Raw genomic sequence first — 14,163 nt, forward strand, 5'->3', positions numbered from 1 at the left:
CGTTACTTGTGAGGGTTTTAGGGTAGTCGGGTCCTATTTATGCGGGTGCTAGAGGTTTAGGAAATTCTTCCAACATTTTGCATACTTTTTAGTTCAATTCTACTGATTGAAAAAGAGAAAACTTTAGGCGCGGATTCCGGAGGGTAGAGTTATTCCCGAGGCTCATATCCAACATATTCCGTCTAAGACATGCCATAGAAAGAAGGGTGAAGCCTTACATACCTTTTCTGCTTCTTATGCGACTACCAAATTCACGTTCCAAATCCGCCAAAATCTACAAATTGGTCATGTTTACCAAAACTTGATTAGAGCCTTTAGAAGTTGATTCTTTAAAGTAACACTTTGTCTGCCGAAATTTCGGCAGCATTTCCCCTGTAAATGCACCATCCCCGAGAATACCGCTCGGCCCCAAATCAACAACAACAATCCGGGAATTTGACTCCGGCCACAATATCAACAACAATATTACCCATCATAATAGCAATATCGACAAGTAATTCAAAACGTCCAAACCAACACCCAACCTTACCCGAAACCTTTCAACTTAATGAATACAACAACAATGCCAACAATTATTCTAGCAATACTTCGATATCAAATTCAATTCACACAATATTTCGAGCAACTCAAACAAGGCTCCAACTCACCCGAAATTGCCTCCCAACCCGAGAGCTACACCAAACACATTCTTTTCCTCAAAATTCATAACTTACACCATCACCCCACACCTTAACAATACAATTCTCCTAAATACAAAAATTTTATAAAATTCACATAAATTTCCAAATCATCCCATAACCAACATAACATTATTTTAAGTCATTAAACTTACACTTCTCGTTATAGAATCCATAACGACGGCATCTAAAATGTCAAACAACATCAAGTTACCATAACTTTCCAAACCCTATTCCATTCGGCCACAACACAATCCATAGGTTTTCATGAATTTCCATTCTTTTCTACACATTACAACACATTACAACAGCACATAATCATGCTAAATACATTAAATTCGCTATTCCTACACCTTACACCCAACACACGGCCAAACTTGAACATGCAATACTTTATGAATTTCCATCATTTCCACATTCAACAACATGCACAAACCATTTATAACATATAAAAGAGATGAAACCTTACCTTTTTTTTCTTCAACTTCCCACTTGGTTTAGGGTTGGTATATGACATCAAAAAGTCTTCTACTTGCTTCAACAATTACTCCATGTTGATGAGGACCTTCCATTTGGGGGAAATACTAGAAGAAAATAATTTATTTTGATCAATTTCCATGGCTCCATTTGGCCACCCTTGGCCGAAATCCCCCCCTCTCTTCATCCCTTCTTCATTCATTTTTTCCAAGTCTTCTTTTCTTGTGAGAATATGACTAATGATCATATATGTATATATATATATATATATATATATATATATATATATATATATATATATATATATATATATATATATATATATATCATGTGAGGGGAACATGCCCTCTTTCTCTAGAATTCTCTCGGAATTTCTTCCTTTTTTCTTGAATTTTTCGCATATTGGTCAAAGAAGACTAATTGTCTTCTTATGAAAGCTTTGGCCCCATGTGTTTTTATTATTTACAATTCGCCCCCACTTAATATGAAATAACCACATGCCTCCCTTTCTTTCTTTGCCTAGAGTTTTCCTCCATTTTCTTGAAAGTTTCTTAGATAAAAGGATGACCACTTAGGCTTATCTCATAAGCTTTATCCATATGTCTTATTTTTATTTTGTCCACCATTTACCCTATGTATATACACTTAAGCCCCTCGACTTTCCTCAATATTACCATTTACCATTTTGCAATTTCTCCTTTTTGCCCTTAACCTTTCTCAATATTTCCATACTACCAATGTTCATAAATAATATTTATAACCAACTTGTGCATTAAAATAATTTTCGAAAATGGTCTCGCCCTTAACTTTCCACGACGACTTTGGAATTTCCAAACGTACAATATACGGGCTATAACAAAAGGTTGTATTTACCATCTAGTTCGGGTTCAAGATGTAGAAGCTGAACCGCCAACTCTTTAGTCAGTTCCCGTGGTGAATGAATTTCCGGATGTATTTCCAGATGAACTTCCAGGCCTTCCTCCAGAAAGAGAGATTGATTTTGCTATTGATGTGTTGCCAGACACCAAGCCTATATCTATTCCACCTTGCAGAACGGTTCCCGCTAAGTTGAAAGAATTGAAGGAGAAATTAAAGGACTTACTTGAGAAATGCTTTATTAGGCCTAGTTCTTCCCCGTGGGGAGCACCCTGTATTGTTTTTCCAAAAGAAAGATGGTTCTTTGCGAATGTGTATTGACTATCGACAGCTAAATAAGGTGATGATTAAGAATAAATATTCCTCTTCTGAGGATTGATGACTGATTTGATCAATTACAAGGGCGCCAAATGGTTTTCAAAGATAGATTTGAGATCCGGGTATCATCAAGTGAGAGTTAGGGAGAAAGATATCCCTAAGACAGCCTTCAGAACAAGATATGGCCATTTTGAATTCCGGGTAATGTCATTTGGGCTAACTAATGCACCGAAAGTATTTAAGGATTTGATGAACAATGTGTTCAAGACCTTATTAGATTTATTTGTAATTGTATTCATCGACGATATCTTGGTGTATTCTAGGTCCGAGGCAGAACATTCAGACCATTTGCGTACCGTCCTTAGAGTTCTTCAAACTCGGGAGTTGTTTGCCAAATTTTCTAAGTTTGAGTTTTGGTTGAACTCAGTGACCTTCTTGGGGCACATTATTTTCAGTCGATGGTATTCGGGTAGATAACCAAAAGATTGAGGCCGTGAAAACTTGGCCAAGGCCCACAACTCCTACGGAAGTTCATCGTTTTCTGGGCTTGGCGGGTTATTACAGGAGATTTGTAAAAGGCTTTTCATCCATTTCAGCCCCGATTGACGAAGCTAACCCAGAAGTCAGCTAAATTTTAGTGGAATGATGCTTGTGAACGCATTGTTCAGGAATTGAAAGATAGGTTAACCTCAGCTCCAGTCTTGACACTCCCAGAAGGGCCAGATGGTTATGTTGTATATTGTGATACTTCAGGCATTGGGCTAGGCTGTGTGTTGATGCAACATGGTAAGGTGATTGCGTATGCATCAAGGCAATTACGAAAACATGAGAAAAATTATCCAACCCATGACCTTGAATTGGATGCAGTGATTCATACATTGAAGATGTGGAGACATTATTTATATGGTGTCCACGTTGATATTTATACCGATCATAAGAGCCTTAGTATATCTTCAAGCAGAAAGAGTTGAATTTATGGTAACGGCGATGGTTGGAATTACTGAAAGACTATGATGTTGATATCTTGTATCACCCCGGAAAGGCGAACGTTGTGGCTGATGCTCTTAGCCGAAGATCTATGGGAATTTTGTGTGATGTTCGACTAGATAAAAGAGAAATGGCTCGTGAACTCCAACAGTTAGCTAGCCTAGGAGTTCGAGTAGTGGACTCAGGTAGCATGGGAGCTACCATTCAGAATTCAGCAGTCTCGTCGCTAATAGTGGAAGTGAAGAAGCGACAATACGAAAGATCCCAAGCTAATTCATTACAGGGATACACTCCCTCAGAAGGAGGAAGTCATCATTTGAGATCTCAGGAGATAGGAGTTCTCCGATGCCGAGGCATGATTATGTGTTCCTGATGTTGCAGCATTACGCCACCAAATATTGAGAGAAACCCATTGCTCCCGTTATTCTGTCCACTCCGGAGCAACGAAAATGTATCATGATCTTAAATCTATATATTGGTGGAATAGAATGAAGAAAGATATAGCATAATTTGTAGCTCAATGTTCCAACTGTCAACAGGTTAAAATCGAGCACCAAAAGCTGAGGGGATTGTTGCAAGCTATAGAAACTTCCAACGTGGAAATGGGAAGTAATTAACATGGACTTCATTATAGGCTTACCCCTGTTCTCGATGTAAGTATGATTCTATATAGGTGATTGTGGATAGACTTACGAAGTCAGCTCATTTCTTACTGGTCAGAACTACATATGGAGCAGAAGATTATGTGAAGCATTTATGTTAAAGAGAGAGTGAGACTGCATGGTGTTATAGCATCTATTATTTCCGATAGAGGGACTCAGTTTATAGCTAATTTTTGGAAATCCTTCCAAGAGGGTTTGGGGACTCAGGTGAGTCTTAGCACAATATTTCACCTGCAGACTGATGGACAAGCTAAGCATACCATTCATACTCTCGAGGATATGCTACGGGCATGTATGTTGGATTTTGGGGGTAATTGGGATGATCACTTACCACATTATCGAATTCGCTTATAACAATAGTTATCATTCTAGCATCCAAATGGCACCGTATGAGGCTTTATATGGGCGAAAGTGTAGATTCCCAATTAGGGTGGTTTGAAGTAGAAGAGACTAAATTGATAGGGCCAGACTTGGTCCGGCAAGCCATAGAGAAAGTTAAGCTCGTACATGATCGACTACTAGCGGCTCAGAGTCGTCAAAAGTCCTATGCGGATAATCGTCGAAGGGACTTAGAGTTCCAAGTGAAAGATTGGGTATTCTTAAAACTGTTGCCAATGAAGGGTGTAATGAGATTTGACAAAAAGGGGAAGCCTAATCCCCGATACATTGGGCCTAATTAGATTGTGCGCAAAGTAGGCAAAGTGGCTTACGAACTAGATCTACCCCCTGCTTTGGAGTCAGTTCACCCAGTTTTCCACTGTCTCAATACTCCGTAAGTGTGTTGGAGATCCTAGTAGGATCGTCCCAGTAGATGATGTTCAAGTGACAGAAAAGTTGGCTTATGAAGAAGTACTCATTGCCATACTAGATAGGCAAGTACGGAGACTTAGAAATAAATAAGTAGCTTCAGTTAAGGTCTTATGGAGAAATAACAACCGAGAAGAAATGACTTGGGAAGCGGAAGAAAATACGAAGTCTAAGTACCCGCGCCTATTTCAGCCTCCGGAAGGGATCCAAGTTGAAACATCAAGATTATGAGGTATGTATGTTCTCTTTTTATGCATATGGGTCGTGTGCGGCCAAACTTTATTGCTATTATGTTGTGGCCCTGTGAGGCCTTGTTATTATGGGTTGTTGTGACAGGATGGTAGTGCCATATTACATGGGGAAACTCTAGCGAAATTTTCATAGAATTCCCGAGCACTTAACATTCGAGGACGAATGTTGTAAAAGGGGGGAAAAATGTTACACCTCGAAAAATTTCACGTTGATGCACAGTAGATATACTAACGAAGGGCACGAAGTATATGATGTTTCAATACGTAAGAAATAGCATTTGATGATCCTAATTGAGATTTCAAAGACATTCGAGGTAAGAGAAGAAAGTTTGCCAAGAAAGGCAAGGTATATGTTATGTATCAGAAAGGATTTACGAGTAACAAGTTAATGATGACTTAATGATGTCTTGGAGAAGAGTTATAACATCCCTTAGATTGTTAATGAGGTTTTAAACAAGTGTTAAGAAGGTTCTAAGAACGAGTTTCGGAAAAGCTAGGCATTGTACGGTCCAACATACTGGCCGTATAAAATATACTGGTCGTATGTTAGGCCGTATATTCTGCCCAGAATGGCATCCCTCACTCTACCTAATCTATGGCCACACATACGGACCTTATAAATTATACGAACCGTATGTTGGTCCGTAGAACTGAGTCAGGACAGGTTTTAAAATTTATATAAGGGACCCCAACCTCATTCAATTCATTTCATTTATCACTCTACACCTCAAGAACTCTCTAGAAAGCTCTCCACACTTCTTCCACAAGAATTCAAAGGAAATTGATGATCAACTTCATCAAACAAAGAGAATCAAGTGTAAGAAACTCATTAGGGTTCATCCAAAGCAAGAAATCCCACTGGAAGTGAACTAGGGTTTTGGCTCAAGTGAAGTATTTCCACTCAAAGCTCATTCCCACACTATCTAAGGTAAGTTTTATAATCATTCCATATTTTTTAGGGTATTGAGGGGTTGAAAGACTTGGATTATGAAAGGAGATAAAAAAATGGGTTACAAAGATGAGAATAATGAGATTTTGAGTAGTAGCTTGAGATGAGTCATGATTCTTGATATGTTGTGATTATAAATATGTTATAAATGACATTAAGTACATGAGATAAACATTTTGTGTGAGTGAACGTAATAGTGTACTATGACCATGGTTATGGATGATTTGAAGTGAATTGGGAAAATATGGATAATGTAGGTGAATAAAGGTTATTGCTTATGATGTTGTGAGTGTTATTATAGATGTTTGGGAGTTGATATATGATATGGAGAAAGTTGTATAAGCAAAGGAGATGCTGCCCAATTTTCTCTAGCTTTAGTCAAGTGTGATAAGCTATCGATTATCTAATGTTAGTATAAACTCTAATGAAGGTAGAAACGTGAGCATTGAAGGAGAACGTTCAAGTGGTAGAATAGCTAAATGAAAAGGTATGTAAGGCTAACCCTTCTTCAATAAGGCATGGTTCCTTAACTATATATATCTATCCTTCCATGAGTTCTATAATGCCCTCCAAATGATCTATCTTTAAAGATACTAAAGCTCGTGATTCTCGATACTTTTACAAATCTACTAATTTCCTTATATGATGGGTGATCTTCCAAGGATAGATGTAATGAAATGATGATAGTAATGATGGTTGACGATACTTATGAGCTCTTAGGTATATGCGCCTATGTACGACTATTATGTACCACCGAGCTTATATGGCCGGGTATGATATTTATTGCGCACACACCACTGCAGTTGGGTATGGTTAACACAGAGCCTTAGTAGGGCCAGGTATCTATTACACCGAGCACCGTCATGGCCGGGTCCATGAATCACCGAACCTTTATGGTCGAGTATGCTATGGTTGTGGGTATAGTTATGAAATATGGTTATTAGTATGGATACGGAAATGTATATGAATACGGATACGGATATGGTTATATGTATACGTATATGTGTATGTACACAAGCCCGCATTATAAATGGAAGGTCCCTATGAAAGACAAGTAAGTAGTTATAATGATGTCTCTACGATCTCTTGATTCTCCCATCTTATGCTATTTCTTATGCTTTTATTCTGATGTTGATTACGCTTTACATACTTAGTACATTCTTCGTACTGACGTCCTTTTTCTTTGGACGCTATGTTCATGCCCACAGGTAGACAGGGAGGTGATCCAGACTCGTAGGAGCTATTAGCAGACTTTGAGAGCACTCCATTGTTCCGGAGGTGCCATTGATGATTGTTTTGTGTATATATGTTTGGGGCACGACAGGGTCCTGTCCCGTCCATATGTCTAGTACTCTAGTAGAGGCTCGTGGATACGTATGTGTGGGTAGTATGGTGTCACGATGTCCATATTGTATGTATATTATTTTGATAGCCGAAGGACTTATGTATATAAAGGTAAATATGTTTCAAGTGAAAATGATTCTCCTATGATTATAAGCATGAGAAAAATGAATTAACACAGGATGAGTACGATGAGTAATGGAATGAGTAGTGCTCGGTGGTTAGCCCCGGGTACCCGTCATGACCCTATTCGGGTCGTGACATCAGCTAAATTCCAATGGACGGATGCTTGTGAACGTAGTTTTCAAGAGTTAGAGAATAGATTAACTTCGGCCCCGGTCCTGACAGTTCCAGAGGGATAAGAAGGCTATGTTGTCTATTGCGATGCTTCAGGTGTTGGTTTAGGATATGTATTGATACAACATGGCAGGGTGATTGCTTATGCTTCAAGGCAGTTGTGAAAACATGAGAAAAATTATCCAACCCACGATCTTGAGTTAGCTACGGTGATTCATGCATTGAAGATGTGGAGACATTATTTGTATGGTGTCCATGTGGATATCTATATAGATCACAAGAGCCTTTAGTATATTTTGAAGCAAAAAGAATTGAATTGACGACAACGGCGATGGTTGGAGTTGTTGAAAGATTCTGATGTTAACATCCTATACGATCCTGGGAAGATGAACGTTGTGGCTGATGCTCTTAGCCAAAGATCTATGGGAAGTTTATATGATGTCCAGCCAGAGAAAAGAGAGTTAGCTCGTGAGCTCCAGCAGTTAGCTAGCCTAGGAGTCCGGGTAATGGACTCGGGCAATATGGGAGCTACATTTCAGAGTTTAGTTGTCCCATCACTAGTAGTTGAAGCGAAAGAGCACCAATACGAGGATCCCGTGCTAGTTCATTACAGAACTACAGTTCCTCAGAAGAAGAAGTCATCATTTGATATTTCTGGGGATGGAGTTCTCCGATGTCGAGGCAGGTTGTGTGTTCCTGATGTTGCGGGTTTACGCCATCAAATATTGAAAGAAGCCCATTGTTCCCCTTATTTTGTTCATCCCGGAGCAATAAAAATGTATCATGATCTTAAATCTATATATTGGTGGAATGGAATGAAGAAAGATATAGCGGAGTTCGTGGCTCAATGTCCAAATTGTCAGCAAGTGAAAATTGAGAATCAAAAGCCCGGTGGATTGTTGCAAGCTATGGAAATTCCAACTTGGAAATGGGAAGTGATTAATGTGGATTTCATCGCAGGCTTACCTCGTTCTATGCGTAAATATGATTCTATATGGGTAATTGTGGATAGACTTATGAAATCAGCTCATTTCCTACCAGTCAGAACTACATATGTAGCCGAAGATTATGCAAAGCTTTATGTTAAAGAGATAATGCGGCTCCATGTTGTTCCAGTATCTATTATTCCTGATAGAGGGACACAGTTTATAACCAAGTTCTGGAAATCTTTTCAAGGAGGTTTGGGGACTCAGGTGAGTCTTAGTACATCATTTTATCCACAGACTGATGGACAAGTGGAGCGTACCTTCCAGACTCTTGAGGATATGCTACGAGCATGTGTATTGGATTTTGGAGGTAGCTGGGATGATCACTTACCTCTTATAAAATTTGCTTATAACAACAATTATCATTCTAGCATCCAAATGGCCCCGTATGAGGCTTTGTATGGGTGCAAGTGCAGATCGCCAATTGGGTGGTTTGATGTTAGAACCCGTATTTTTGTACAGTGGAATAGTCCGGATTTATTTATGATAAGCTAAGGACAAAAAAAATTTCGGGATACAAAGTCGGGATTCTTAACCTTCGATTTTATTTTGAGATATAAGTTGTGCATGAATTTATTGGTATGGAACAATTAGGAAAATTCGGGACCAAAAGTGATAAAAATTGAAAGATAAAAATCATCCACAATTTCCATGGTTGGCCCACACAAATGGTGTTCAATTTTAATTGGTACAACACATTAGTGTGGGCCAAGGGGAAAGTGTACACTTCATTTAAGTATTAGAAGATGACCACAATTTTATTTCACTTCATTTGCTTCATTCACCACACTTGAACAAAAAGAATTGAAGACCCTCCATTGAAGGCTCTCGGCCAACAGCCCTGAAAATTCACTTCCATTTTTAGCTCTCCAAAAATTTATTTCTTGGTGTTAAACCACTAATTAGAGGTCCCTAAGTAACTTGGAAGCATTGTTGGGGTGATCAAGTCCTTCATTCAAGAGATTGGAAAACCCTAGCCTATTAAAAGTTGAAGAGAAAAAGGTAAGATTTGATCTTGTTTTTGTGTTATGAAGGTTCTATTCATGTTGTAGTATCTTATTCTGGTTGAAAATCATGAAATAAAGAATGGTGAAGTGGATGCCATATGTATGAGGGTTGGGCGTGTGATGGGTGTTGTTGTGTTGTGATTGAAATTATGAATTAATGTTTAGTTAGTTGATTAGGATCATTGTAAGGTGAAGAACAATTGAGAATCATCCATATATGTGTATAAATAGTGTTGATTGAAATGGGTCACATTATATGACGATGAACGAATGAACGTCGCTTAATGTTTTAATCGCCGTCGCTATGAATCTTATGTTGGAAATGAATGTTTGTTGACTAAAAATGATGTTGTTAATGTGCGGACTGTTTTTGGAGGTTATTGTATATTTATTGTAATTGGTATATTGATGAGATAGCATTGTTAGAATGTAATTTGAGGATACAAACCATGATTTGGAAATGAAGAAAAAAAAATTTAAGGGCTGTCTCGGTTGGGGCTGTTTTCGGCCAGCTTGGAAAAAAAAATCGGGTTGTTGGAAATGTGGTATGAATTGCTTAGAATGCCCTTGAATATTTTTGGTAAGGATTCGGGTTGATAATTGAATGTATAAGCGTCGATTTTGGCTTGAAGGTAAGTCGTCGAATTGAATTTATGTAAGTTGTCGAAAAATGGAAAAGAAAGCGATTATTGTATTTTGTTTTTCGGATTGGTTGTTGGTGTTGTTAGGTTGGTTATTGTCGTTGGTGATTGATATAGCCGAGTTAAATTCTCGGGGTGGCCTATTTATAGGGGAAATGCTGCCCAAATTTCTGTGGAATTAAGGGCGAAATTGGAATTTATTGCCCAATAAGTCTTTAGTTAATGTTTGGCATTTTATGGCTTATTTTTAGATCGTGGGCAGCCCGAATCATAGTTTGGACTTAGCTTGAGTTGGATCATATTGGAGAGCGTTTGAGGTATGTAAAGTAACCTTTCTTTTTGGCATGCCTTAGTTAAAGTAGGCCATGATACGAGCCTCTAGGAAACTCTATCCTCGCAAATCCGAGCTTGTCTATGATTCGTATTTGTTTCCTTGGTATTCTTGGGCGCATATGCCATAACATTGATCCTTATATCCTTGGAGTTTATAATTTGTAAAGATTTCATGAAAGCTGATTTTTGGTTTCAAAGCTTGTTCTTTAGCGATTCCAAAAGATCAAACGCCCATAACTTCCTCAGAAAAGCTCGGATTGCTTTGAAATTTTCGTAAGAGTTTGTATGATATAAAATGAGATGTTTTTCATAGGCGGGCTCAGTCGGGTCTATACTCGTCCGTGGGTCCCGCGACGCCCTTTTTTTGTAAATTCGACAACTTTGAAACAAAAAGTGATAATTATTATTCCGATTTCGAATATGACTATTTTACTTATCCTTCAGATTTATAATAATGATTTTATGCATATGATTCCTCACTACTCCGCTCGTGCCTACTGTGATATCGTTCGCCGGTTCTGTTGTCGTGCGCTTTTTGATACATTCCGGTGTTATGCTGTGTTTATGGTTCACCGTGCTCCTCGCTCGAGGGCCGGGTTCCACTTATGTTTGGCGTTATGCTGTGTTTGGCGTTATGCTGTGTTGTGATGTGTGACGGGGATTCAGAGATTTGAAACTTTCTGGTGTTATGCTGTGTTGTGGCGCCATCGACAGGCGGGCGACCACATTTTCCAGTGCCCTATGCATAATTTATACTTTGGAAATAAACATTTTGATATGTATTATTTTCTATATATCTGATTCGATTATTATTCAGATTTATTTCTGTACCTTCTGCTTTGCATACTCAGTACATATTTCGTACTGACCCCCTTCTCCGGGGGCTGCGTTTCATGCCCGCAGGTACAGACGCACAACCTGGTGATCCACCTGTTTAGGACACCCTTCCTGCTATTCGGAGTGCTCCTCTCTTTCCGGAGCTTATACTTTTGGTATATATATTTATTAGTGCATTTGTATATATTCGTTCATGGGTACGGCGGGCCCCTGTCCCGTCATATGATTCTGTCGGTCTGTTTAGAGGTCTGTGGACATGTTTGTGGGTTAGGGTCTTTCTGTATGGATAGGTGTATATGTTGTTTGGGCGATCCCATACGCCGAGGCGGCCGGTCCGCATATGTTTATACGTTGCTTTGCTAGCCCTGTGTGGCCTTTGTTGGTGTTTGCTGTGTACAGGGTTATTTTGGATAGTCTGTAAAACAGAGGAAACTCTGCCGAAATTTTTCTGGGAATTGTCTAAATTTAGAATATAGCCTCGTCGGCTTCTGGTATATACTTGAATGCATTTGATAGATGGGTTTGGGTGCCCAGATCGGGCACTAGTCACGGCCTACGGGGTTGGGTCGTGACAAAAGTGGTATCAGAGCGGTTTGTCCTCGGAATGTCTACAGACCGTGTCTAGTAGAGTCTTGTTTATCGGTGTGTTGTGCACCACATCTATAAACAGAAAGCTACAGGACATTTAGGATGTTTCCTTTCTTTGAATCTAAGATCGTGCGATAGAGCTGTGCTATTAGGATGATTCTGTTCTGATCTGTTGTTGTTTTTCTTTCAGTCATGCCTCCGAAAAAGGCGACGGCCGCCCAGAAGAAAAAGGGCGTAGTAGGAGAGACCAGCCGGGCTCAGAAGGATACTCGGACCCTTGCTCAGATGATGCGTGATATTACGTCCCGTCCAGCCGACTCTGCTACGTCTTCATCGTCAGAGGAGTCTGGAGCAGCTTCACCATTAGCTCCAGGGGCTCCAGCTCCCGCGCCTCCAGCTTCTCAGCTAGGGGCGGAGGACAGGACACTGAGAGAGGCTGTGCAGTTATTGACCACTCTGGTAGCGGGACAGGCTCGCAGACGCGGGCTGAGAGATGATGATAATGACGATAGGCGTGACAGCCTGAGGGTTCGAGAGTTTCTATTATGTGGCCCTCCAGAGTTTTATGGGTCTAAGCTCGACGAGGACCCCCATGACTTTATTCGGGGGATGCGGCGCTCACTAGATTTGGTCAGGGCTTCAGAGACTGAGTCTGTTGAGTTGGCTTCGCATAGACTACGGGATGTTGATGCTCACTGGTATGAGTCCTGGGAGCTATCCAGGGGTGAGGGTGCTACCCCAGCTACTTGGGACGAGTTCGTGACTGCTTTCACTCACCACTTTTTGCCCCCAGAGTTACGGCTGGCGCGGGTTGACCGATTTTTGCATCTGCAGCAGAGGGGTCGGAGCGTCCGTGAGTATAATATGGATTTTGATTCTTTGGCTCGGTATGCACCTGCCATAGTAGCAGATATGGCCGATCGGATGCACAGATATGTGATGGGGTTAGACCGCTATTTGATTGATGGCTGTATGGCGGTGGCATTGCAGGCAGACATGGATATTGCCCGACTACAGGCTTATGCCCTGGGTATGGAGGACCGACATAAAGCTGATTATTCTAGCAGAGATCGGGACAGGAGGCCGCCCAAGAGGGCCAGATTCGCAGGTTATTCTGGAGAATCTTGAGGCGGATAGCCTCAGCAGCAGCAGTCAGGCAGACATCCTCCTCCGTCAGGCCGGGGTACACAGCCAGCCGGTAGGAGATTTGACAGTGCAGGACAGTCTGGGGCCGGTCAGAGCTCCAGAGCATCAGGTTCACATATAGCTAGAGGTCCCAGCCAGTCCAGACCACCCAGGCCCCGTTGTTCCCATTGCGGGAAATCGCACCCGGGAGAGTGTTATCGACTTACTGGAGCCTGTTTTTCATGCGGTGGTCAGGGCCATCTTATGCGAGATTGTCCGTTGGCGAGCGGTTCTGGTAGTGTGGCTCAGCCGACGGGGTCAGCCGCTGGTTCATCATCTGCTCCATCAGTTGCACGCCCTGCGGCGCGAGGTATGCCTGCACCGGCGGGACGCGGTCGAGGTCGAGGTCGTGGCAGTGCTTCAGGTTCTAGCGGTCCTTCGAACCGCATTTATGCCTTAGCCAGCAGACAGGACCAGGAGGCTTCGCCTAATGTCGTCACGGGTATATTACTGGTTTTCTCTCGTGATGTGTATGCATTGATTGATCCTGGTTCTACATTATCATTTATATCTCCACTCGTTGCTGATACAATTGGGATAGAATCCGAACCGATAGAGCCTTTTGAGGTAGCTACACCAGTAGGGGACTCTGTTATAGCCAGTCAGATTTATAGAGATTGTTCCGTGATTATCTGTGGCCGCTGCACTAAGGCGGATTTGGTGGAGTTAGATTTGATCGAGTTTGGCGTGATTATGGGTATGGATTGGCTAGCTTCTTGCTATGCTAATGTTGATTGTCAAAAGAAGATAGTCCGATTCCAATTCCCAGGGGAGCCAGTTATAGAGTGGGCAGGTAATACAGTATCGCCGAGGGGTAAGTTTATTTCATACCTCAAGGCTGAGAAAATGATCAGAAAGGGGTATATTTATCATCTGGTCCGTGTTCATGATTTAGAGGCAGAGGCACCGACTCTTCAGTCAGTCCCAGTGGTTAATGAATTTGT

General features: G+C 40.9%; 1 long non-coding RNA gene across 1 annotated transcript; it reads left to right on the forward strand.

Annotated features, from left to right (window-relative positions):
- Nucleotides 1-10,143: 10,143 nt before the first annotated feature.
- LOC132605063 (uncharacterized) lies at nt 10,144-11,917 on the forward strand. The gene is made up of 2 exons (XR_009569003.1): nt 10,144-10,593; nt 11,513-11,917. It is a non-coding gene; the product is annotated as an uncharacterized LOC132605063 (long non-coding RNA).
- Nucleotides 11,918-14,163: the final 2,246 nt, after the last annotated feature.

Source organism: Lycium barbarum, chromosome 8, assembly GCF_019175385.1.
Source record: "Lycium barbarum isolate Lr01 chromosome 8, ASM1917538v2, whole genome shotgun sequence".
NCBI lineage: Eukaryota > Viridiplantae > Streptophyta > Magnoliopsida > Solanales > Solanaceae > Lycium > Lycium barbarum.